Below are 26,500 nucleotides of genomic sequence, written 5' to 3'. Positions count from 1 at the left end.
TTTCAATTCGGTTTTGATTTGAAAGTCTTGATCTGAGATTCCATTGATGATTCTAATGTTTTGAAGAGAAATCTCCGTACTGTGATTTTCCAACTTGTCTAGTTTTAACCGAGTTAGTGACCAGCTAAGATTTTCATCCATCACGTGGACATTTTTGTTTAGTAGGATGGATGGAAATTCAACAAGTGATAAGGGATAGGTAAATGTTTTTAAAAGTGGGTGAGCGGTAGTAACTTTTTATTTTAGGGGTGAGGCAGGAGTAACCATTGGCAATGGCAAATGCTGATGATCAGTGATTTAACTCTCCAGTAGCTTCACACACAAATCACTCCACGGACCCCCTCCCCAAATATCGACCGCCAAGATATCATCCTCCATTGCCAGCCTCTTTGCCACAATCAAACATCTCAGCTGCCATTTGTCAATCAGGGCACTCCTTACCACATCCATCAGGTTAACCCGACCGGGAATTGGAAAAGCAGCAAGAAACCTTGCCGTGACAATGAGTTCAAATCCATCCGATCCGCTTGAAGTTTGTTCTAAAGCTTCCCTGACCAAGCCCAACGCGCTCGGCGACTGTGAGTGAAAGTAAATTATATTGTTCAAACATGGAATTGGTTTGTCTTTTGTTTTGTTTTGTTTTGTTTTGTTGTCTGTTACAAAATTTAGTTCCAAGAAGAAAGGAGTAAGGTTAAAAAATTTAGTTGTTAGTAAAGAAAGTTTTAAAATAAAATATGTTTTATTGATGAGCCTTAGAAATAAGGAAGTTGTATAGGGGAGTAGAAAAACGTATCTTTTTTAATTAACAGTAATAAAAATTGTTGTTTGGTCATTGAATTGCTCAATATGCTTGTGTTACAAGCTCAGCATTTTTGTGAGGGAATGAGAAAATAATAGATGAAAGAAAACATGTTTCTAAGATTAGCACCTGCCAAACAACTGAAAATGTTGAATAATTTTCGATTTGGCAACTAAAGATAAAATTGCATTTTAAATAATATATAAAATTGTAGCATTTCCCTGAATCATCATCAACTTATTATCTTTTGTGTCTTGTTTTCTTATTCCCTCAAAAAATACCGAGCTCATGACATCAGGCATCAAAGCCAGGAGGGAGGAAGCCCAAGGGCTTACAGAAAACTGTGGAATCTAATGATTCTTGAACAAATATAAGGGCTAAAATCACTTATTTCGGCTTTTTTACCCCATATTGTAGGGTTTGTCAATAAATTTTCTTGCAAGATTGATACATTATCGAGAATGTGGGATGCACAGTTTAATTAATCATAAAGCGGCCATGACATACGGCGTGTAAAAGAAAACTTTATATCTTTGGTTGAAACTCAATTTTTCCAAGTTCCAACAATGTAACGATTTGGCAATTTCAATACATGACCAAACAGTTAAACAATATGATAAAGCTGTCTCACGTAATGGGTTGAGATCACTAAAGAAAGTTAGTACGCCACACCTGAGAACCAATGTAATAGGAACTGCAAATCAACCTAAGAGCAACGTAAACAAAATTGTTGTTTAAATTGAACTGCAAAAGTGCAAATCAACCCAGGAACAAGCCAAACAAAATTGTTGTTAAAATTGACTCTGATGTTGGTCCATGGAACAAAATAAATGCGCTAGGCAACATTCTTAGATTTTTTTTCTAACGAGCCATATGTGATTTAAAACACACCTAAAATGCCTAGGGGTCATAGTGAGGAATCCTTCATCAACAAAACACTAAAGTTGGAGATGAAAAATTAGTTTAGTCGATAGAGCATTTTTAAGTATATGCCTAATTATACATTGGAAATGAAGTGGCACATTGTTCCAGAGTAGTCCACTTTGAGGATAAAGGTGTTTTTAAACGGATAGAATGTTACAATTTTACATTTCTATATGCTGTTTTTTACTTAAAGATGTAATTTATCTTCCGTTGCTGAATTAGATGCAATTTGTTTTGTTTCTCTATGTTCCAGTTTCTTTCCTAATGCCAACGTGGTGTTGGTGGCCGAATTTAGGTGCTTGGTAGTTCCTATTAATGGGGAAAACCAACTTAAGACTTTCTTCCTTTTCAAGCTTATGAAATAAAGAACGGATTAAAAGTAATTCAACATTTTGATCTGTGGGAGGTGCTAATCCCTCGAATTATTAGCAAATTGTTTTCATTCATCCGTTATTTTCTTATTCCCTCACACAAATACCCAGCTTGTAAATTCTTTAATGTAATTTTGAGTGTTCAGTTGGTGCTGAAATGCTTCTACTGCATTTTATATCCTACCCTTTTTTTTGTAGTAAATGTGATGTCTACATCTCGTATTTTCAGCTTCTGTCCGACCTATATTTGAAGCGTAGATAATAGTACTATAGTGCTTACAATTTCAAAAGAAAAGAACTCAAAGAAATGACAATTATAAAGCATGACCTGAAAATCAGCTTCTTCTTTTCCCCCCTTTCGCTGTCCATGTTTTTCCTGGTAGTGTAAGGTTAATCCTGTTGGCTTATCTCTGCTGTGAAAAATCTTTAGAAATAAATGAACTGAAAATTTTTAGCCTTTATCTTGTGGGAATGGCCTAACTGAGAATGCAAACTGTCTTTAGGCCCCTTCACGCAGCGGATTTTGCTAACTTTGGACCTCCCATTTGCCCTGAAGCTTGTTAACTTCACTAACGAACCTGAATGGTATTTATTGTGGCTAATTGTTGCATGAAGATATTGTCAGCATTGTGATGCTAATTATACACTGCTATTTGTGATATTATGAGTATAGGTTCTTAAAAGTAAGTCCAGAAGGTAAAGTTCCTCTGATAAAGCTTGATGAGAAGTGGATTCCAGATTCTGATGTTATCACACAGGCACTGGAATAGAAGTTCCCTGAACCCCCATTGGCAAAACCCCCTGAAAAGGCTTCAGTGTACGATATATTCTGAGCTTACACCAGGCATATTTTGTTTATTTAATCTAGTAAAGAACGCATTTTAATATAGAATCCTTTTGTCTTTCTGAAATTTTTATTTGCCAATAGATCGATGTCATTCTTGTCTTTATTATTGAACTATGCTACTTTCTAAATACATCAAATGCATTGGGAATTCAACCTTACTTTGGATTATATTTTTATTAGTGGTTTAAGTATTGCATCTAGTTTCTAATTTTTGGCTTTGCCTTTTTTGGAAGAGCGAAAACAAAATTAATCATCTTTGCAGGTCTATTTTAAGTTTTTCCATGGCAATCAAATGGCTTAGTCTAAAACTTGGGAGAATGAGTTTGGCATTAGGTTGAGCGGTTTGGTTTTTAGATTCCACAAAATGGTTCTGAAGGAAAGTAAAGAGCATCAAATGCCAAGACATAAATCTTTTGCATTTTATTAGACCCTATTGGAGGATCATTTGTCAGTGACTGCAAAGATTAAATTGAAGTGGCTGATTAAGTAGAGTTATGTTATGGCACTTGTTTACTTTTAAAATTATGGAGAATCTGTAATAGTCGATGTATTGAAGTATTGGACCATTTAAATGGTGTTAAGATAGTCTTGAATGATTCTCCATAAAATGATAGTCTTTGACTGATAATCTAAGATATATGATAGCCGCTTTAGCAAAGTAGAGACTGCCTCATGCAACCTCCCAATATACGGATATCAAGAAGATGGTGCATAAGGATAAGGGTATTCTCGTAATGATTGTTGCCCATGATAATTACTGGCAGCTTGATAAATAACATTATCAGTTTATGATAATTACCATTCCTCTTGATCTGAGGTGTGAAGAGAGAGCACCTTTTTATGAGGTCCACTTATTGATCCCAACCCAGAATAGTACCCAACCAGTGCCCTATTGATAAATGAAGCTACACATAAAGTCACCAGATTTATTTTTAAACTAATGAAACACTTGTATCTTTGGATAAGCAATATAAAAGATCTGTACTGTATATATTCTGTTCATTTCATTCTTGGCAATTGCTCAAGTATGAAAACAATGGAAGTGGTTAGAGGAATTCAAAGTTAAGAATCAATGGATGTCTGTGTCAATTTGTGAAGGCAACATCTTAGAAGATATAGGATATCGAAATTTCCTTCACTTCTTTGCTGATTTCATCTGAATTGTCTTTTCTGTTCTTTCACATGTAAGGGCTTAATCTTGGGCATTGTTTGTTTGCTTTTAATTGATATGGGCTATAGGGCTGGACAATTACATTGAGGACAATGTAATGTCTAAGTTTGGGGCTGGTTCTGAAAACTGTGGTTGTCTAGATTTGTGGCATGCGTTACTGTTAGCTATTTTAATTCTATATTAGTTCGTGTGTGCACTAATGATGCACTAAAAAAATTTAGAATGTTCATTTTTTTAGGTCTCAAATTGGTTTGATGAACCAAAAGCCAATGATAAAAACTAGATTGAAATCAAATATGATTTTTAGAAATTGACAGCTATTGTCGTAGTTTGTGCCTAATTTATGTGTTAATCGTGACTTACATGAAATTCTTTGTACAGTTCGAGCATGTAGCCAATATCCCTTTTTTTTGAAGGTTTATGAAGATTAAGTGATTCCCAAGACCTTGAACATTAGAAATGGTAGGATTATATCTCACCTGGCCTCCTAATCAAAACAATAAAGGTGGCTAGAAGAATAGAACGTTGAGTGAAAGCATCAGCTCAGGAGACTATCTCAATTTTCTTCACTTCTTTGTTGATGTCTCCCGAATTGCCTCCTTTTCTCTTATGGACAGGTTTAATCTTGGGCATTGTTTGTTTGCTTTTCATTGATATGGAATACTGGGCTGGACAATTACATTGAGGACAATGTAATATCTACGTTTGGGGAATGTTTTTGAAAACTGCATGATATATATACTAGTTTAGAATGTTCGTGTCTTTTTCAGTTTCAACTTTGTTAGATGACCTAAATACCAGTGGTAAAAACTAGATTGAAAATGAATATGGTTCTTAGAAATTGACAGATACAGCCTGAACACTTAGCCATTATTGATTTGTTGTTTTTGCTTACTTGAAGAACCTTCTTTTGGATTAAATGATTCCTAAGACCTCCTTGAACATTATAAATAGTAGGATTAATACACCCCTAGCCCCCTAATTAAAAAAAACTTAGTCTACTTAGTAAGAGTTGGACCAATAAAGTTCAATACGTGATTTCATGCTCTCTAGAAAATGAGTTCATAGTTCGTGGTTTTGTTTTGAAATTTGAGACTGACCTAGTCCTTGAAAGTAGTTATTATAGTACACAAAGCTACCTCGCTAACAGTCTCTCCTACTATGATTGGCTAGTAATGAATTGTCTTGAAATTTAGCCTAAATGAATTACAAGATGCTCAATCTATCCTATATATAGGATTACAATTCCATAATAGAAGGAAAATTTAAAGGACAGAAAATAAAATCCTATTTCTGAAGGAAAGTATTATTTTACGAACTAGGTTATAAGCTAGATGGAAATATTTCTGTGATTCATATTCTAAATTTTCTTTTCCAAGTCTTCCTTTCATATTGGTGCATCGATGATGAGGACATCGGACGACGTTTACTTATTTTATTTAAGCTTTATTTATTTCCTTGAACTATTATTTAAATTTGGACTTGTATGGGCTCAGGCCCAAGCTCGTTAGGGTTGCTTTACCATTTAAACTTATTTTGCATTGTAATTTTCAGTTGATGATGAATGAATAATTATTTTGGTGGCTTATGGCGCATCTCTCCCCTTCTTCTATTGAATTCTTCTTCTATCGCCTCCCTTAATTCCCCATTCTTTCTGAATATTTCTTCTATTTCTATTAATTATCCTTTTGGTGCTGCATCAAATTTGGTATCAGAGCCAAACCATGGGTAATTTCTTTTCTTTAATCCAAAATTTATTCATATTTCCTTCCAAAAATCTGTTGGAACAGCACGAACTAAAAGATTTTTTGGTTAAGACAACAGCTTTTTTCTTCTTCTTCAATTTTCAGTCTTAGTTGAAAAAAAAAAGTTACTGTTCATCGCGGGTACTGTTCACACAGAATTTCAGTTCAGTATTTTGGTCAGTTTCTTATAAAAAAAAATTACTGTTCACGGGTACTATTCACGCCCAAAAAAAAAACTCGTTTTTTTTTTTGCTGCTGCTCATAAAAAAAAAATAAAAATAAAATTGTGGTGTTTCACAAATCCCAAACCCTAGCATTCAAGCCCATTTAGCCCAACTAACCCAGCCTACTCTTTACGACCCAGACCCACTCTCCAAATACTAACCCCAGCTAGCCCATCTCTATAACAGGATCCAAACCCCTTCCTATAGGGGCTAAAACCATTGGATACGAAGGGAAGAACAGAAGCATAGTTGGGGCTTATAAGTCAGCAATTCAGATCAAGCGGCATACAAATAATCAAAACTAAACAATAGGGAGTCCTTGATCTCTATTTAGTATTGGTTTATACTATTGCTTCATTTTTAAAATTGCATCAATTAAAATCTTGTACTGCTGTTATTGTGATAATTTTAGCCTTAAACCTCACTTGATCAAAACAATTAATCGAATTGACACCAGTGACCGAATTAACTTCCATTGTTCCCCACTTAAATTGATTGGAGAATTTGACTAGTGTTGACCCTTGCTTTGCCATTTTACATGTACTAGCAGTATTAGCTTGTTTTGGATTTAATTAATCCCAATATTTAAAATTAAATTAAAAAAATGGTACAAGTTATTTTCCATTGCTTGCACGTATTGTTCACTGATCTCATCATAACACGTCATTTAGCTGGTATTACATTGCATGTAGTTGCATAGTGGTCGTCTTGTCATCTCTATTTCCAATACATTAACCATGGATCCATCCCAATTTGATGCACTCACTAGACAATTAGCGCAACTTGCCACTAGTCTATCGACTGTCCAATCAGATATAACTGCTACTCGTGAGGAGAGAAAGAACCTAGCTGCTAAGTTGAGCAATTTTAAGCGAACCCCTCATTTAACTGACACTAATTCTGAAGCGTCTCATAATAGACAATATCATCGTGGACAAGGTGATCAAAAATATTTTCGACGCGATCGTAGGAATATGGATCAGATTCATAAGCGAGAACGAGATAATTTTGAAATTCTTATTCAATGGAATGCCCTTAAACAAGGAAATCAATTAGTGACTGAGTATATCGCGCAATTTGAGGAATTTCGAACCAAATGTCATTTAGTTGAGGATGAAAGCATGACTTTGAGTAGGTTTAGCCAAGGTCTGAGAGATGATCTTAAGCGCGAGTTTTTCCTTCGAGGTGTCACTACTCTTGATCATGCTTATTCTTTAGCTCGAGATTATGAGTTGATTATTAGTACTCCATATGAAAAGCGTGGTCATCATCGTTCACCCATCTCATTAACGTCACCTCATCATAAGTCTATCATAAAACCTTCTCCGTCTAATGTTCCTCCTATTTGGAAAAATAATTGTAAAGGTCGTGATAGTTCAAGATCTTCTTCTTCATGTAGAAAGCGTAATGACAATCATCTTTCGATTTCATTGGCTCCACTTCCTCCTGTTAAGTCCCTTCTAGGACCTCCCCCGTCTAATGTGGCTCCACTTCCTCCTGTTAAGTCCCTTCTAGGATCTTCCCCGTTTAATGCTCCTCCAGTTTTGGAAAATAAGGGTATAATTTGTGAAACTCCAAAGACTTCTCACTTGCTATGCATCAGCTGTAAGGATTTTGGCCACATCTCTTCCAAATGTCCTAACAGAGCTTTAGTCATAGAAGAACGAAAGAATGCAATAGAAGAGTCGTTAGAAGATCTAGCATATGGCCCTAAACTTGAAGATTTTGATGATTATAGTGAGGACACTTCCTTAAGTGGAATCCCGACCCTTCCCGAGACTTTAGTAACTATACCCCTTATTTCCGACAACTCTCGATCACATGTTATACGTCATACCCTTACCCAACTCAAAGAGTTTGATGATTTCACTAGTCACCCTTGGAGAATCCAGTCGTTTGTTCTTAGCACTAAATCGAAATTCTCCACTACTGACCAACCTCAAACTGATGGTCAAATCGAAATTGCTAACCGAAGTTTTGGCAATTTATTACAGTCTCTAGTACCGAAAAATCTTGAGAATTGGGACTCGATCCCCCTAACTGTTCACAGCGCATATAACAATTCTATGAATCGGTCTCTAGGTCTAAATCCATTTGAAGTTGTTCATAGTTATAAGTCTAGGCAACCGTTAGATCTTATTCCCATGTCCCCGCATGCTAGTGTGTTGTTGTCAGCTGAAGCATTTGTATATCATCTTCATGACTTGCATATTGAGATCAATAAACAACATGACGCAAGTAATGCATTATATAAACTTCAAGCTGATTCGCATAAATGATATTTTGAATTTAATATTGGGGATTATGTCATATTGCAAGCTTGTAGTGTTGGTCCTTTAAAAATTTTAAAGCATGTTGGTTCAAATGCACATGTCATTGCCCTTTTATCACATTTTAGCCACCACTCTACTTTAAATATCGAGGATTTCATTACTTACAAATATCGTATTACTTCCTTTGATGATCCATTTCTACCTAACTTTGTGGACCCCCAATTTGACTATATTGATATTTCTACTTTAATACCATCTATCACAGCACACAAAGATAAAATTGATGTTATTTTAGATGAACGTGTTGTATTGACCAATGATGGCAAAATTCAGTACTTCCTTGTTTGTTGGGTAGATCGACGTACTTCGTATGCTCCTCATTTATGTACAATCATGTGAAAATGTTGAAGATGAAGTGCATGGGTATTGGTTATTTGAAGTCCAGTATTAGTACTTGGTTAGAAGGAAAGATCGGCCCCCTTGGTCTCGGAATAAGCTACAGTTTTCAGTACTATCAATTATGGAATTTCGTTACTTGGTTCGTCAGAAAGATCGTCCTCCGTGGCTCGACTTGAAGCATTTGGAGTATCAGATTGACTGCAGCCTATACTATCTATCAACTCGACAGGGTCGAGTTTCTCTCTCACCCCGGGAGAGTTGATGAGGACATCGGACGACGTTTACTTATTTCATTTAAGTTTTATTTATTTTCTTGAACTATTATTTAAATTTGGATTTGTATGGGCTCGGGCCCAAACTCGTTAGGGTTGCTTTACTATTTAAACCTATATTGCATTGTAATTTTCAGTTGACGATGAATGAATAATTATTTTGATGGCTTATGGCGCATCCCTCCCCTTCTTTTATTGAATTCTTCTTCTATTCCCACCCTTAATTTCTCATTCTTTCTGAATTTTTTTTCTATTTCTATTAATAATCCTTTTATTGCTGCATCAATCGATCTTCCCAACTTGGATGGTGATGCATAGAATGGTCCACTACTTGAAATTGCAAAAATGCAGCTTCAAGTAGTGAAAACCTCCTCCTCTCTACCAGTTCCAATCGTCATCTTGGTTCGATTTTCTTGTAAGAGGGCTTACTTGAGATTCATGAGCAGTAAAAGAGGGAGAGGCATCATTGATAACAACCTCAGCAGATTTTTTCTTGTTTTCAGCTTGCTTAGGAAGGCGCAAGAAATCTCCCAAGAAATTCTTACACAACAGATGAAACCTTGCACAACCAGGATAAGACCAGGAGTCGTTCGTGGCTTGGAAATCAAGGTAAAGTAATTTTGCTCCTCGTGGAACAAAGTTTGTCGAATCCCGTGATTAAAAATCCAACATACCCTTTTTTTAGAGCATATAAAGGGAAAAGATCTCTTGCATCGTTAGCTGTGGAAAAAAGAGGTTGTAAGAGCTCTGGGTAATCGCCTGAAGTCTTGTTCAACTAGGAAGGCTCGGCTGATGGGTTTTTCTGCAGTTTGAGTTGAGAAGGTTATGGTTATGGTTATGGTTATGGAGGGCATGGCCACAATTTGAGAATTGAGAAGTTTGGAGTTTGAATTTGTATTTACAATTTTGGGATGAATTTAAAACCCTAATTTAGAAGGGAATGAGGGTCTCTGGAGTGAAATGGAGGTATAGGGTTGCCAAAGTAAGCTATAGGATGGAGGATCGACGAAGCGTGTTAGAGGGTACAGGGTCATCGAAGTGAGATAGATGGTCATCGGAGCGATTTAGAGTTAAGAGGGTTGCGTGAGGATTCAACCTAGGTTTTATAGATATTGTGACAACGAAAGCTTTGATACTAACTTAGAATTTAGGCTGAATGATTTATTACATAATCAATCTTATCCTATATATAAGATTACAATCCTATCAATATAAGGAAAGGAAAAAGGAAAGATATTAAAAAATTATTAGTAAAAGGAAAAATATTATTTCCTAACTGAACTAGGATATAAGCTAGGTGCAAATATTTCCATAATCCCTTTTCTAACTTTGCTTTTCGAAGTAATTGAAACTCGATCCCTTTGATCTTTTAGATATATAGACTGCTGCAGTGTTTTGGCGAGTTAATTTTCTCGTTGCAAACTCCTTGAAATTTATAATACCTCAGAATCAGCAGCAATGTAAATCTTGATTTCCTTAACCCTACTAACATCCAGTGGACTAAATGTTTTCGGATTTAAGTATTAATTGCATAGTCTCTATATAAGTTTTAAACACGTGAACAGTGGGAAGGGAAAAGTGAAAGAGAGGAGAAAGATAGCAAGCTGCTAGATGGTAAAATGACTTGAACAGCCAATATAATAAGAAATAACAGACGATAGTATATTTAGATTGTCTCTTAACATTTTTATAAATTACTCTTCTTGCCTACGAAAATTGAATGATACCAATTTCACCAAAATGGAAATTACTTTAATTCATAACTGTTGATAATTCATGGGATAGTTGGCTAATCTTTATCCTGGTTTGTTATTAATACTCTACAATCATATAAACTACTTGCTTAGCAGATTTTGATTTAAGGGAGTTTAAACTCTCTACTCTGTTGCCATAAACAAATCTCTATGAATTAGCTGCATCTCTAGACTCTAATATTATGTATTTAATGCTTTCACTTCTAGTTTGATTATTGTGTGGATAGTGGCAGCAAGCCTTTAGAGAGATCTCTTATCTTGTCATTTAAGATTTCTAAAAAATAGGTCATTTTTCCTCCTACTGAGCCAGAGTATGCCCCTGCGAACCCACATTACTAGAGGCCACCAATATTACTTTCACAATTGACACGTTATGCATGCTGTCTCCACGTGTCTCATACATTGCTTCCACCACCACTCATTTACTCTTCTAGTCATGAATACTCCTGTAACACACTTGGCACTATATTACATGCAAATTACAATTTGTAGTGCTAAAACCACAAATATTGAATTTTTATTAATTACCTTAGCTAACTCACCTTTTTAAGTTAATTGCAGTATTTCCTTTTTGTTCCTTGTCACCAATTCATTACTATTAGGTGATTGAGATCATATATAATCATAAATAGTTTATAGGTCAATAACTCGTTAACTCAAGAACCCAGATGAGATAGAAATGAAAAATGTGGACAAAATTAAGTAGAGCATTTCTAGCTCTAATTTCAGATGAGCTTCTCTCATTATGAATATCATAGTGATTGGGTGTAATAAGTCAAAAAATGTAATTTTTTCATATTGATTTTCCTTATCATATATTCACTACTGAAATATTATCTCCATCAGAGTTAAACTGAAAATGTTGAGTAGAAATTGTTAAAATAGCCGAATGGCTCAGTGGTAGGTTTGAATTCAGTTCTTGACGAAGACCAAGGATTGATTCTCCTGAGAACCACTTTTAGGGAAACATGTGCACATTGTCTTTTTTTTGTTGCATTCCTCACCTAAAACTGCTTATATGGCATCATCTTACTGGTAGAGGTGAATATGTTTCTTGATTCACTACTTTCACCTTCTAAATAAGCGAGTTTGATGAATAAAAAGTGCAGTCAACCACAAATTACCTAAATGTGCTAGAATGCACTCTAAGGCGGGTGCGACCCTTTAGCTTCATGAATTTAGGAGAACTTGGTTTTTACCGGCAGTTGTTTAGTGGATGCGGATTATGTTTTCTAGAGATGGACGCTGATTATGTTTTTATGGTATTTCACTTGCTATCAAGATGAAATATTTTTCTCTTTCTTTCTAATATGATGATTTTACTCATAAAGATGACAAAGGCCTTTGGCATACGGATCACATGCTGATATAAGCTTATTAAGAATTGGTAGGTGTATGTTTTTGTTAGAAATAAGACCTTCATTTCTGTGATTTCCTTGTTCATTTCACTTGATGCTATAAAGGGTTTAGAAATGTTTAGGGATGCTACATAAAATAAATTCCAGGATAAGTATGTAAGCCAAACTTCGTTAGAGTTATGGGACTGGGTTTATCTTAAATCTTAATTTAGATAGTTGAATTACATGGAAAGTTAGGCCCCGAATTCTAGCAACTCGACGCGTTACGAAACATGAATTTATGAAAGTGCTTGAAATAAATAATTTTAATATAACGAGATATTTAGAATAAAAGGAGTTGAGTATAACGAATTATACTTAATGAGATGTTTGCTATTCCACATTCAAATCAAACATGAAATTATGCATAAATTCTCTTACTAACATAAAATAAGAATTATCACACCATGATAATGATAATTCTAGGAAGCGCTGTAAAATAATGTGAAAACTAAATTGTGCCTTAAAATGTATCATGATTTCTCTTGAAGGAGTCCTAAACTGAAGTAATTAAATTCATACATAACATGTATTTGAAAATGTGGAAAAACAACTAATAGTACCGAGCATCTCACCTTACGTAATGAATCGTGTACAATATGCACTTGGAAAGCAAATTGTGAGATCTTGTTTTTTTTGAATTTCGTCTTAGCACTTGGCCATTTGTGAAATTGAATGAAGGGTAAAAATATAGTAGAATACTAGAATGTTTTAGGTTTACTGTAATATAGAGAAGAATTTAGAGAGGGATAGAGAATGGACAAGTACGAAAATATATTGTAGGATGAGTGTATTGTATAACGCCTTAAGGTTTGATGGCATATATATAATAGACCAAAATGTGGTGTAGTGTAAATACGTTAGAGTTAATCATGCTAGTGGGGTTTTAAATTCAAAATTTCCGTTCAATCATCCTAAAAATTGGTCCAATTTGGAGACATCATGATTGCCTAATTCCATACACACGTGAGAAATGAATGAATTGCATGCATTATTCATATTTTATTTCAATATTACAGTCAATTAAAGAAAATTTATCATTCAAATTCCACATGATTTGCATTGACCAAAATTCTGTAAGCTATGATAACGTTTTTAATCAATTACCTCTAAATTAAATTTTATAATTATCAATATTGTTCCTAATGGCCAAACAAAAATCTGCTCTAGGTAATTCTATTAATTAAAAGGGACTATTCCGTAGATACATCTATTCAATTCTGAATTTCTTTCAAACATATGAATTGCTTGACCAACAGTATCTCGATCTTTAACTCACTAAAACGCCCTTGTTGACGATCCTTTACTCTGACGGCATCTGGGGTTTCTTGAATAATGTGATATCTTACACTGGGTAAATCCTTAACCTTTCCCTCTCTTACTAAGATTGAAGAATGTTCTTGTAAATTATGGCCAGTACCGGGTATAAATTAATAGAATTACCTTAAGTAGATTTTTTCGGCCATTAGGAACAATATTGATAATTATAAAATTCAATTTAGAGGTAATCAATTAAAAATGTAATCATAGCTTATAGAATTTTGGTCAATGCAAATCATGTGGAATTTGAACGATAGGTTTTCTTTAATTGACTTTAATATTGGAATAAAATATGAATAATGCATGCAATTCATTCATTTCTCACGTGTGCATGGAATTAGGCAATCATGATGTCTCCAAATTGAACAAATTTTTGGGATGACTGAACAGAAATTTTGAATTTAAAGCCCAACTAGCATGTTTAACTCTAATGTGTTTACACTACACCACATTTTGGTCTACTATATATATGCCATCAAACCTTAAGGCATTATGCAATACACTCATCTTATAATATATTTTCGTATTTGTCATTTCTCCATTCCTCTAAATTTTTTTCTATATTACAATGAACCTAAAACATTCTAGTATTCTACTATATTTTTACCCTTCATTCATTTTCACAAACGGCCAAGTGCTAAGACGAAATTCAGAAAAACAAGATATCATAATTTGCTTTCCAAGTGCATATTGTACACGATTCATTACGTAAGGTGAGATGCTTAGTGCTATTAGTTGTTTTTCCACATCTTTCAAATACATTATTATGTATGAATTTAATTACTTCAGTTCAGGGCTCCTTCGGGAGAAATCATGATACATTTTAATGCACAATTTAGCCCTCACGTTATTTTGCAGCACTTGCTAGAATGATCATTTGTTATGATGTGATAATTTCCATTTTATGTTAGTAAGAGAATTTATGCATAATTTCATGTTTGATTTGAATGTGGAGTAGCAAGCATCTCATTGAGTATAATTCGTTATACTCATCCCCCTTTATTCTGAATATCTAGTTATATTAAAATTATTTATTTCAAGCACTTTCATAAATTCATGTTTCGTAACGCGTCGAGTTACTAGAATTTGGGGCGTTACAAGTAATGTCATTAATACTTCTTTTTTTAATTCCCCATGTAAGAAAGCATTTTTAATAGCTAGTTACTGAAGTGGCCAATCCAAATTTGCAGCTAGTGATAAAAGAATCCGAGTTGTATTCGACTTTGCTATTTTTGCAAATGTTTCTGTATAGTCAATGTTGTAAGTCCGTGTGCATTCTTTTGCAACCAACCGAGTTTTATACCGTTCTATTGTCCCATCGACCTTGTATTTCTAGTTAAAGACCCATTTATATCCAACGGGTTTCTTTCTTTTTGGCACATCCATCACTTTCTAGGTCTCATTTTTTTTCAAAGCTCGCATTTCTTTTGAAACTGCTTCTCTCCATTTTGGAATTTCCAAGGCTTCCTGACTATACTATCAAGATGAGTGGTAAAAGCACGAAATCCTATAGTTAAAGTATTAAATGACAAGAATTTTGAAATAGGATGGAGAGTACATGGCCGTGTTTCTTTTCTGAGAGCAACGGGTAAATTCGTATCCGATACCTCTAGGGTTTTCTGAGGTTCTGGATCTACCATCAATTTTGATTCTTTTGGTGCTTCAGATGTGAGATTCTCCAAGTTCTTGGATTTTGGCTTTCTTGAATAAACTAGTATCTCCTTATCATTTTGTTTTTCTACATCTCCCCTTGCATTCAAGTTCCCTTCTGTCATTGGCATAGTAGACTCAGATGGTGGGACAGGTTCAGGAGAGGAGAGACTGCAGTCAAAGAATCGATCTTCATGCGTGATCTCCCCCTGAAGAGAGCTGTTGGTAAAGTATGGAGTATTTTCGAAAAAGGTAACGTCAAGACTTACAAAGATTTTTTCGTGAAAGGATCATAGCATTTGTAGCCCTTTTGTGTAGGAGAATATCCCGTCAAAACACATTTAATAGCTCGGTGATCCAGTTTACTTCGGTGATGAGAGTGAATATGAACGAATATAGTACATCCAAATACTCTTAGGGGTAGATTAGAGCTGAGTCGAGAAGTCGGGAAGTATTTCTTAAATTTTTGGATTGGTGTCTCGAAGTTTAGGACACGACTATGCATTCGATTGATTAAATAGGTGGATGTGAGGATAGCATCCCCCATAACATCTTAGGCATATTCATAGTAAACATTAAGGCACGGGCAACTTCTAGGAGATGCCTAATTTTGCATCGGTAATCCCATTTTGTTGAGTGTCAATACAAGAACTTCGGTGAATTATTCCATGTTTTTGAAGAAAGTTACCGATGATGGTATTGAAGTATTCTGTGCCATTGTTAGTATGTGAGATTTGAATTTGTGTTGGATCATGGAATGAAAGTTCATAAACATGGGACGGACATCGGATTTATCTTTTAGTAGGTAGACCCAACTAAGTCGGGTGTGATCATTGATAAAAGTGACGAATCATTGTGTGGGTATGATTCGGGACTCATGAAGGTCCTCATACATCACTGTGAATCATGGTGAATGATTTTGATGGTTTGTATGTGGATTGTGGAAATGATGTGCGTTGGTGTTTTGCAAGTTCATAGATTTCACATTTAACTTGCTTTTTATTCATGAAAATATAGGGCAATACACGTTTCAAATATTGAAAATTCGGATGACTCATTCTAAAATGCCATAACATAATTTCGCTATCACTAAGAACGGATTCAGAATCACAAATTTTAAGTTGACACTTGTTACTCACATCAACCTCGTCAAAGTAGTAGAGTCCTTCATTTTCTTTAGCACTACCAATCGTTTTTCCCGATGAGATGATAGGTAGGTCCTGAAAAATATGGTGAGATGGAAAAAATTTAGTGGAGCAATTGGAAGTTTTTGTTAGTTAGCTTATAAAAAGTAGATTGCATGATAAATTTGGAACATGAAGTACCGATTCTAAAGTTATAGAGTTAAAAATTTGAATACTCCATTTTCCTGCAACTGTCGAAAGAGAATCGTCTGCAATCTTAACTTTAATATTATCAGCACATGGTGAGTGTGTAACAAACAAATTGTAAGAGTCTGTCATATGATTGGATGCCCCTGAGTCAATAATCCATGGCACTTTAGCGAGTGCGTAAAATTTCGGGCTCTAAAGAAATTACATTTGTGGCCAATGAACCTTATATCTGAGATGACATGATGAAAATTAGCCCAAGTAAATTTAATCCACCAAGAAGAAGAAAAATACAGCGGCCCAATCCGAAGGTTATATGTCCTCAGTCCAACAAGAAATAAATCTAAAATTATAAAACCCCAAAGCTCAAAAAAATTGACCCGACAACCGACGAATTAAAAGGATTTCAATACCTCCCAAGCCCAATATTGAATTTATATCATAGGCCAGTAAGAGAAAACCCAAATCATATATGCTGTCTAGTGAATTGTCGATCCGAACACCAGTAATCCAACAAAATCAAGGCGTAGCCCAAACTCCTCTTAACAATCCACAACATTGAAATCACAAGATTGAGACACCAAATAAATTAATCGGGGATATCTTGGAGCGTAGTCGCTGCAGAACGAATAGAAATCGTCAACAGTTGTTGGCAGCACAAGAACACAGGTGGCCGAACAGAATACTGATTTCTCCAACCAGATTTCGCAACAAGAATCACCTGCACCCACAAGATTTGTCATGTTCACTGACCAGAAACGCAGGCGGCCAAAGAATCGATGTCGTCTACTCCAAGACTTGAACAAGATTAATCACCGGATCAAAATTTAATCCTCGAGGACTCAAGATACCAAAAAGAATCGAAGAATTTTCTTTGAGGCTCTGATACCATGAAGATAAAACTTGGGAGAGAACTTTTATTTTTTTCTCACTTGTATTGTACAGTAAGTTGGTCTTTTTATAGTACAAGGAGAATACATGGAAAAGGAAATAAATAAATCTCCGACAATTCTAATAAATCACAATATCCTATCTACGGTAACTGGAATAAGAGAAACTTTACTCAATCAATTAGGGATTTCGACATGTATATCTTTCTTCTCATAATTTGCATATTCTAAATTACTTATTTATTTTTGAAGTATGGTTCACGATTATATCATGTTTTTGATAGGTTGGAGAACAATGCTTGTTGTACCTGAGCTTGAGAGGTAGGTTGAATTTCTCTGGGAATTAATGGATACCCGAAAGGTACAAATATAGCTTCTGGTTTGACTTATTTTCTACTACCCTAAATGATATTAAATGTTTATAGCATTCTAGAGAAGTTAAGGCCATTTCATTTGTAAACAGTGTTCCTATTTCACTGTTCATGATTTGGCAGTTTTGCTGTCAACTCTGAAAGTTCATAATTGATTCTGTTTAGCAACTTCAGTTATTGAGGAATGAGTGTGATCACGTCAAAGACAACGTACATCAGAGAAGTGGTTTCTCAGGTAATCTTCCCTTTTTTACTGCACAGAATTCTATTTCAGATAAGGATATTCCCTCACTTGTCATAAACTCATAGCCGTTATGGAAATACAAATTGTCAAGGGATTTCAGATTCTTCTGCGGCAATCCCACACACATATGTAGTATTCATTATTCTAGTATTAGAAGAGAATGAAAGAAGTTTAAGAAAGTTACCATCTCTGCTGAATTTTACCAATTTTTGGAGTTCTTTTGTCTGACAAATCCATATTGTGTATAACTTGAGAGAACATCGTGTCAGTGTGTTCCTTATCAAACAATCCTTGTTCAGGTTCGATGGTGTGAATGTTGAGAGCAAGGAAGAGCTAATGGCTGAGCTTGACAAAATGCAGGTTGGTGTAATTTATTGAGCATGAAAATTTAAGATAAAAATTCTTTTGGAAGAGAGTGTTGGAAAAATTGGTTTTAATTAGTTGGTTTGACCAACTTTTGACCAAATAATTTAGTGGGTCCCGTTAATCGAAAATAAGATTTCTTTGGTCGAATGTGTTCTACTCCATGAGTAGATTAATATGGTATGTTTATTTTCTCAAAACCAATTTAGGGTGAATGAGAAATTAAGGTCAAAAGATGCCCATTTGATGTGGAAATAAAATAGGTGGGAAATTGGAAAATACCAATCCCACATAGGAAGACTAGAAGAATATAAATCACCTTATATAGCTCAAGTTTGAGACTTGGGTTTGGGCTCCAAGGGATACCAATAGTCTTTGAGGGGGAGAGAACCTACATGCTAGTAGGTTAAGCCAAAGCCCATACGCCCGCGCTGCCGTTATTCCGACCGGCCGGCTCAGCTCTGCACGGCATGGTTTTGGGCTTGGGCTTGGGCCAAGCTGATATATATTTTTTGGTAAAATAACATTTAATTATATTATTTTATTATTATAATAATAATATATTTTATGTTATTAATTTTTTTTTCTTCCCCGAATTTTCTGTATGTGACATGTGGTACGGTGCTTTTAGAATTTAGCGGGTTGTGGCGGTTGACGGTCCAAGTGGCGGTTGATTGTCCAAACTGTTTGTCTTTTGGACACAACTTTTCGACAGTTGTGTCTGTTGGGACACAACCTTTCAACATCTATAAATAGGCCCCCATACCCTGGTTTTTATTCATTCCAAAAATCAGAATTGATTTTCTACTCTCCCGAAATTATCCCTTTGTCCCTGCATAATTTTTGTTCTTATAATTCAGTTCTCGAAAATTACTTTTCGTGCATTTCACTCATCCAGTGTGTGTGAAGAGATCTAAACTTTACGGGTTCGTCGGGTCTTGTAATTTGGAGTACTACTATTACAAGACGAGGTTGTTGTATCTTGGGAAACGAGTGTTGCAATACCGTTAGTACCAGTGCGGGGCATTATCGTTTTAAGGAGAAAGAGTCGAACTCTTGTCTCGACCGTTCAAAACCATCCAAACGTCGTTACTCTGCCCAAATATAAATTACGGTAACACTATTATTTGCTATTATTTTTCAACAGAGAGGATTTTAGATTTCTAGTGAATTGATTATTCCCATTTTTGGCAAAGTTTATAAATCAATACATAAATGGTCAAGCTTCATATTCGATCACACATTCCAATGGATTCACAAGTATTTCCACTTATGTATCACTCATTTCTTTCTATCTATAAATTAAATAAATACTTCCCAAATAGAGGTGATATGAGGGAGGTATCATCAGTTCTCTAGTTTTAAATGCGAATACATTTACGATGTAGATGTGTGACAACAAAGTTATTAACAGGAACTTTGCTTCATAACAAATAATTCAATCCAAAAACTGTGGCTTGATGTTGTGTGTTTTCCATTTCTTGTAATGTTAACTTCTTAATTGTAATCTTCCTTTCACCTTTATTTGTTAAATTGTGCTTCGTACTCTAGCATGTTGTAACAGCTTGAAGATAATATAAATAGATGCTTGCATTGCTTGGTTCATTTTAGCAGCTTTGGATTCTTGAAATATAATTTCCCTGAATTACAAGTTTACGTTTTTATGCATGTTTTGATGATAACTTAAAACTTGCAGTCTCATAGAGAGAAAGTGCTATTTACTCATCAACAAGCTCAGCTAGAATGTCATCAAAAGGTGTGAAATGGCACGATTCTTCCTTGACCATTTAAGCTCAATAATAATGCATTCATATATAGTAGTTGACTTTAGTATTGAAATGGCATGTTTGTAAGAGAAATTCTACATCATTAAAGAAAAAGCAGAAGTTAAAAGTCAATTTTATTTTTCTCCATCTCTATCCAATACATTGTACCAAACATGCAATAAGTGATCAATACTCACTGCAAGAATTTAAATGTTATGCTTTCATTGAATATATTCTGTTCCATAAGATCTGGGGACAACCGATGAAGACTGGGTATCAGAATTCTAGCTTTGCTCATCAAGAAAGATCAAAGATTTTCATCCATGAAGAGAATTGTCATGAGTTTGCGGTTTGTATTTAATGTTGTGTGATTTTTGTTTTACATTCTGAAGGTGGAGAGGTTTGCTTGCCTTTATTCTGGCCCTTGAGAGGTCAATTTGAGCTTGTACTCGCTGGACAAATACTGTAGGCCAAGTGAAGATTTCATGCCCCACGAAGTCGATATATTTGGTCTTTGAAAACACCTTTTGTCAAACTTTGTGTTGAGACATTTTGAGGATTTTTTTTAATTATTTATTTTATTTATTTATTTTTTCGAAAAATATGAAATGAAGTTGTGTGTTGAAACATTTTGTTGGACATCGTGGTTCTTCTAAAATAATTATTATGTTTTGTTTGCTGTAATTATGTGCGGCATGTTGTTTAAAATCAGAATCGACTGAATATTTGTTTCATGTTTTGTAGAGCCAAATTGTTCTGTGACTAAGAGAAATTTTTGAACATAATCTTTGGGCAATTTCTTTGATAGGTGCAAGACTTGCTTTAATCTATCATGTGTAATCTAGTGTTGATCAGGCTCTGTACTTGATAATTGTGTGTGGGTGGGTGGGTTTTGGGGGGGGGGGTTAAACACCAGTGAAATGGATGATGTTGAAAAATATTAAAGCAAGAATAGATTAATACTGTCAAATATAGTGTTTATGCTTCTATCACATTCTCATCGACCAATGTCAATGTCGTCAACATCACAAACCTCGCCACATTCACAGCAACCGATGATTTTTACCACCATTGTCTCTGATTAAATCATTGGATCACCAGTCGGAAAACCACTACCACTATGCGCATCAGCATTCATCGTTACATACATTCGACTTCCACATTGATAGAGGAATGTATGTAAAAACTGATTAACACTTTAATCACCCAAAAAAAAAAAAGAAAAAAAAAGAAAAGAAAAGAAAAAACCTACCCATGGATTCAATTGATTGTAGACGATTTTATCATTAAATATTTGTTGATTCAAAAATTTGTTCACGAAATTTTTCTTTTGATTTAAACCATTGCAAGTATACGGTTCGTTAATAAGTAATAAAGTGGAAAATAGAGTCTGAATATCGTCTCATAGAGATTGATTTAGTTCAATTTTATTTATTTCGACTTTAACAGAAACTAAATTATCCAACGTAAATTTGTTTACCTAAGAAAACCGTAATCTATCTAGATATGCAAACGTTATGAATTGAATGAAATAATATGTAAAACAATGCTTGGATGAACTAAAATGCAAATTTATGTCCAAATATTGTCCCATAGAGGTTAATTTAGTTCAATTTTATTTATTTCGACCTTAATCGAAACGAAATTATCCAACGTAAATTTGTTTACCTAAGAAAACCCTAATCTAGCTAGATATGCAAACGTTATGAATTGAATGAAATAATATGTAAAACAATGCTTGGATGAACTAAAATGCAAATTTATGTTTGGAATGCAAATTACTTATAATCAATGAACGATAATGCATTAGGATCACGATTCCCAAGTAATATTCAATTTAACTCTCTCTCGAAAAGCATTGAACATATTCTCATAGACCATCCGACTATATCTCTATGACGAATGTAAATGTACAAGAGTGTATGTAGTTTTATGAACACTTAAAGATTCATGCAAGACATAGCGGTATATCTCTATCCCCTATCGGACTCTACGATGATTTATATCTTATCGAATCCATTCCATTCTCTTGAATGCAAGAAATAAATCACCAAAACTCACAATTATGGGCCCTTAATTGCGGAAGAAAATAAATGTATATGAACCATCCAAAATATTCAAACGTGTTTTAATGTAAAAAATATAAAACAAAGAATTAAATATCATATCACAAGGTTCATTGATCCCCTAGTACAGGAATTTCTAGCCTAACATGGAGAAAATTACAAAATACATGATAACTTGAAGAAACAACATCATCGGGTTAATTAATTGCATGAAATCCCGTCGGTCTTTGTGTTTTTCTTCGTTGTTATGGCTCCGAATTCTCTCCAATGTGTTTTTCTCCTTCCCAATGCGTTCTCCCTTTATAATTTGACGATTTTGGGTTTTCATATCGCGTCCCAACTATATTTCATAAGAGTTTTAATGAAAACAGGAAACTGCAGCGTTTAGCCCTCAGAAACACCTATACGACCGCATAGTACAAGGCTATGCGAATACATAGTTATGCCAAAATGTCCACTTGAAGTCTTTGAACACCACCACGTGACCTCATAGATTTTGAACTATACGATCGCATAGTTCAAACATTTTTTTCGCTGTACAACTTTCAGTATTTTGATTATAACTTTATTTCCCGATGTTCGATTGAGGCAATTCAAAGTGCGTTGAAAAGTTAATGAAAAGGGTCTACAGTTTTGGTTGAGATAGACTTTTTCCAATTCGGACGTTTACTATGTCAAAAATGGGTCTCAAATAGAGATTAGAAATCTAGAGCGTAACGTTTTCGCTTGGAAGTTGATATGTGATAATACTTCTGCTATATTTCATCTCTTTGACTTCTTTTCTCATCCAATTGAGCCCTAACACTCTTGAATCTTCATTCCATTGTCCGTCTCGTCTATGAATTATTTGCAACTTGATCCCTGAACTTTCGTTTTCTTTCTCGTTTTAGCCCTTTTTCTTCTTTTTCTTCCTTTGATCATCCTGTGGTATTCCCGAGTTGATACTTAGCTCATTTGTATTCTCGATTCGCTTTTTGGTCCAACTTTTGGGTATTTGCACCTTGATCCCTGAACTTTCATTTTCCTTCATTTTGGTCCTTTTCGTATCTTTCTTTTGAATTCCACAACATCCATCAATATAACCCACAAAACAAAATTACGTAGACTTAAACCACATTCCATCTATAATTAACACAATTTAGTCATGTTTTGCGGCTCGAATAAGTGTATAAAAACACATTTATCAATTCACTATGAAAATCTAAGACAAGTTGTCACACTCGTTGGTTGTCTATTGTTATCTATTGAAACACTGAAATTGCACCAATTGGTCTGAGTTAATATTGCTAACAACATTGCTGCACCATTACTTGGTGTAAGAGATACTCGTTCCTGTTGCTGCCATCGATTAGATTAAATGAAAAATCGAGCAGTCTCAATTATATGTTTCAGTAGCCACTGAACTTTGCGTAATGTCTCGACTTACTCATCGAACTTCGAAACTTGTCTCGGTGGCCACCGAACTTCACTCCGTCCCACTCCATTACTCACCGGCTGAAATCCTTTCGTTTCCAAAATGACGTGGTAGACGGAAAAACCATGTGGCCAGTTAAATCCTTCCAAATATGAATCTCCTTGCCAAGCCAGATTCCACATTGGCTCCACATCATTTAACTCCTTTACTTTACTTACACCAGTTCAGAAATTGAAAACCCATTTAATTGCTACCATCCCAATTCGATTGGAGTCCAGAGCCCTAACTCCTTTGTACCAAGAACTCTTCCAATCCAAAAATTAATCACTCCAACAACGACGAAGAAGGCCAAAATTAGAAGTAATCTCTTGTTTGTTGGAACGGACGACGTGTTGTGAAGGTAAAAATTTCTTCTTTCTGGTTACCGACATGAGCTTGAGTGACGAACTGTTCGATAGGGAGTAGTGGTGCACCGAAAAATTTTGGGGAAAAATATTTGTTTCTTTCGTCTACCAATTTCACCTTGTTTCAATCTTCTTCCATTTTCATTTATTTGTTGCTTGCTTATGTAAATGGAGATGAATATGAATTTATCTGCCAAACAATGTTTTTTGTTTCCTCATTGTTAAATGGAGACAAATATGGATTTAGGAAATCGGGCACACTGTCATGTATCTATCTTCACGAAGCCTATGCCTTTCTTCATTATGTTACATTATTCACTTCAATTGATTCATTTTTTGATAGGTCACTTCAATTGATTCATAATGTTGTAAAAGTAGAAATATATATCCTGCATAATTTGGTGAGGGAGAGATTATAATATCTTGTACTGTTTGTTGAGGCGATGCTAGTAGTTAAAATGTTCGTTGCAGGATTATGTAATGCCTGTGTATTTGGAATATTCCTGGAAGAGACTTGATTTGTAGAAATTACAGTAAGTGTTGTTTAATTTTCTCATGTTTATCATTTTTTTCCTCACTTGGTTTGAAGCATATTGCAATGGGAGGAAGGAACCAAGGGATGTGCCATGGTTGCCGAAAGGCGGGCCACTACTTGTTGGATTGCCCGAGGAAAAAAGCATGTCCAGTATGCGGCAAAGGAATTCAAAAATGCATGGAGGTTGAAAAGAGGACTGAAAACTTAGGGTGGCTATTCTTTTGCTGTACTAACGATTGCAATTATTTCAAATGGCTTGACGCGGACGAATATTGTGAATATGAGGGTCAATCAAGCGGCACATCGAAAATTGATGAGTTGTCAGGTTTGTTGACGCATGTGGCTAAAATAACCGAAGAAAAGGACGTCGATATCTCAATCAAATTTACTTTCCGCAAGGGAAAAGGAGAGACGGACTACGGGAAACAAAATGGAGGACCTCCGTGAAACTGAACCATTTATGTTAATTTCAAGTTGGCGTAGTTCGTCAATTTAATAATCTATTTGTAGACGTCGAACATGTAATTTGAAATTTCCGCTAGTAATTTCACTGATTCTATGTCTTAAACGTTACGGCAATTATGTCATTTGTATATCGGTTTCGTTCTCGAAATACATGTTCGCAAGTGTTGTTTACTTACCTGCTGCAACTGTTGGCTATTAGCTGTCATGTTTGCAACTGTTCTTTACTTAAAATTATTTCCTTTTATTCACAGTCTCTGGTGGCATGGAGTCGAGGCATTAGATTCCGAACTGGAAACCTTTTATTGAAATTACAAAGATGACTTATATTATATGAATCATACTTGAAACTTTAATGGGTGATACAAAGCGAAATGCAGATGTAGCTCCTTTAATTTGCTTTACCGTTGGATTTATTCTGACATTAAGTGTTCTTGACTAACCAAGCATTTCTCATCCTTCAAATCGATACCTGACCACTATTTATTTGAAACCTCTTTCTATGTCCTTACTATGACATCTTTTGCATTAATTTCGGCTCCTTGAATTGCTAATTTCTGTAATAATGATCTTTTCAATGCATGATACTCGTACAAGAAAGCTATTGAAATATCCATTGGCATAGAACGGCTCCTACAAGAAAGCCTCATAATTTCCTTTAATTTTGATATTTGCACAAACATAAATGAATTAAAGTTGTGAGCTTCAACTCCAAAAGGAACTTAATATATAAATTAAATCCAGTTCATGTCATATACTCAGACACACAGTTAATTTACATACATAATACCAATGGATATTTTATAGCTTAATTGAAAATGACGCTAAATTAATTTGAGAAGTTACCTTTATGAGGCCACATGGAAAATAAAAAACGAAAAGAAAAATCAGATGCCCTGTAAAAAAGTACCAATACTCGTTGAATTGTAGCTGAGAAGGGACATCCCACTGAAGATATACATGTCAACAAGATTTACACTAGCAGAAATATACATTTTTCACATATTCATTCCTCACACATTCATGAATTCTACCATCCATACTAGTGACTGTTTGGCCATTAATATGTTATCAAAAATCATATCTAAGTTGTCAATAACAGCAACAGGTTGACAATGTACATTTACATTGGACAAAATCAGATTTCAAAAGCTTCTGTTAAAAAACCAGTGGTCGGTCGCTGGCAAAGACTTGGCTGCTTCATCTTGGCAGGCATATGGTTGCTTCACTGCAACAATAGAGAGATATGTTAGAATACATTTTTTTATAAGACAGTGATAAAACTATACTAAACCCCTTATCGTATGTTAGATTCGACCGAGAATGCAAAAAGCTTAACAAGTCATCCCCTAGCTTGCATCAAAAACCAAAAACACGAACTTCAAATATACGTTCCTCCTGATACACTTTGATTTGTGTGCCTTCTTTTCCGTGGCATTGACACTTTCGTACTACCTGATTCCGTGTCCCCCAGGTCAAACATGTCATCTACGACATCTTCGAAGTTC

At 35.0% G+C, this 26,500-nt stretch overlaps 1 pseudogene; it reads left to right on the top strand.

Annotated features, from left to right (window-relative positions):
- Positions 1-301: 301 nt before the first annotated feature.
- Positions 302-20,256, top strand: LOC111397151 (annotated as a pseudogene).
- The last annotated feature ends 6,244 nt before the right edge of the window (positions 20,257-26,500 follow it).

Source organism: Olea europaea, chromosome 7, assembly GCF_002742605.1.
Source record: "Olea europaea var. sylvestris chromosome 7, O_europaea_v1, whole genome shotgun sequence".
Taxonomy (NCBI): Eukaryota; Viridiplantae; Streptophyta; class Magnoliopsida; order Lamiales; family Oleaceae; genus Olea; species Olea europaea.
Note: the sequence above shows the minus strand (reverse complement) of the source record. Positions and strands in the feature narration are given on the sequence as shown.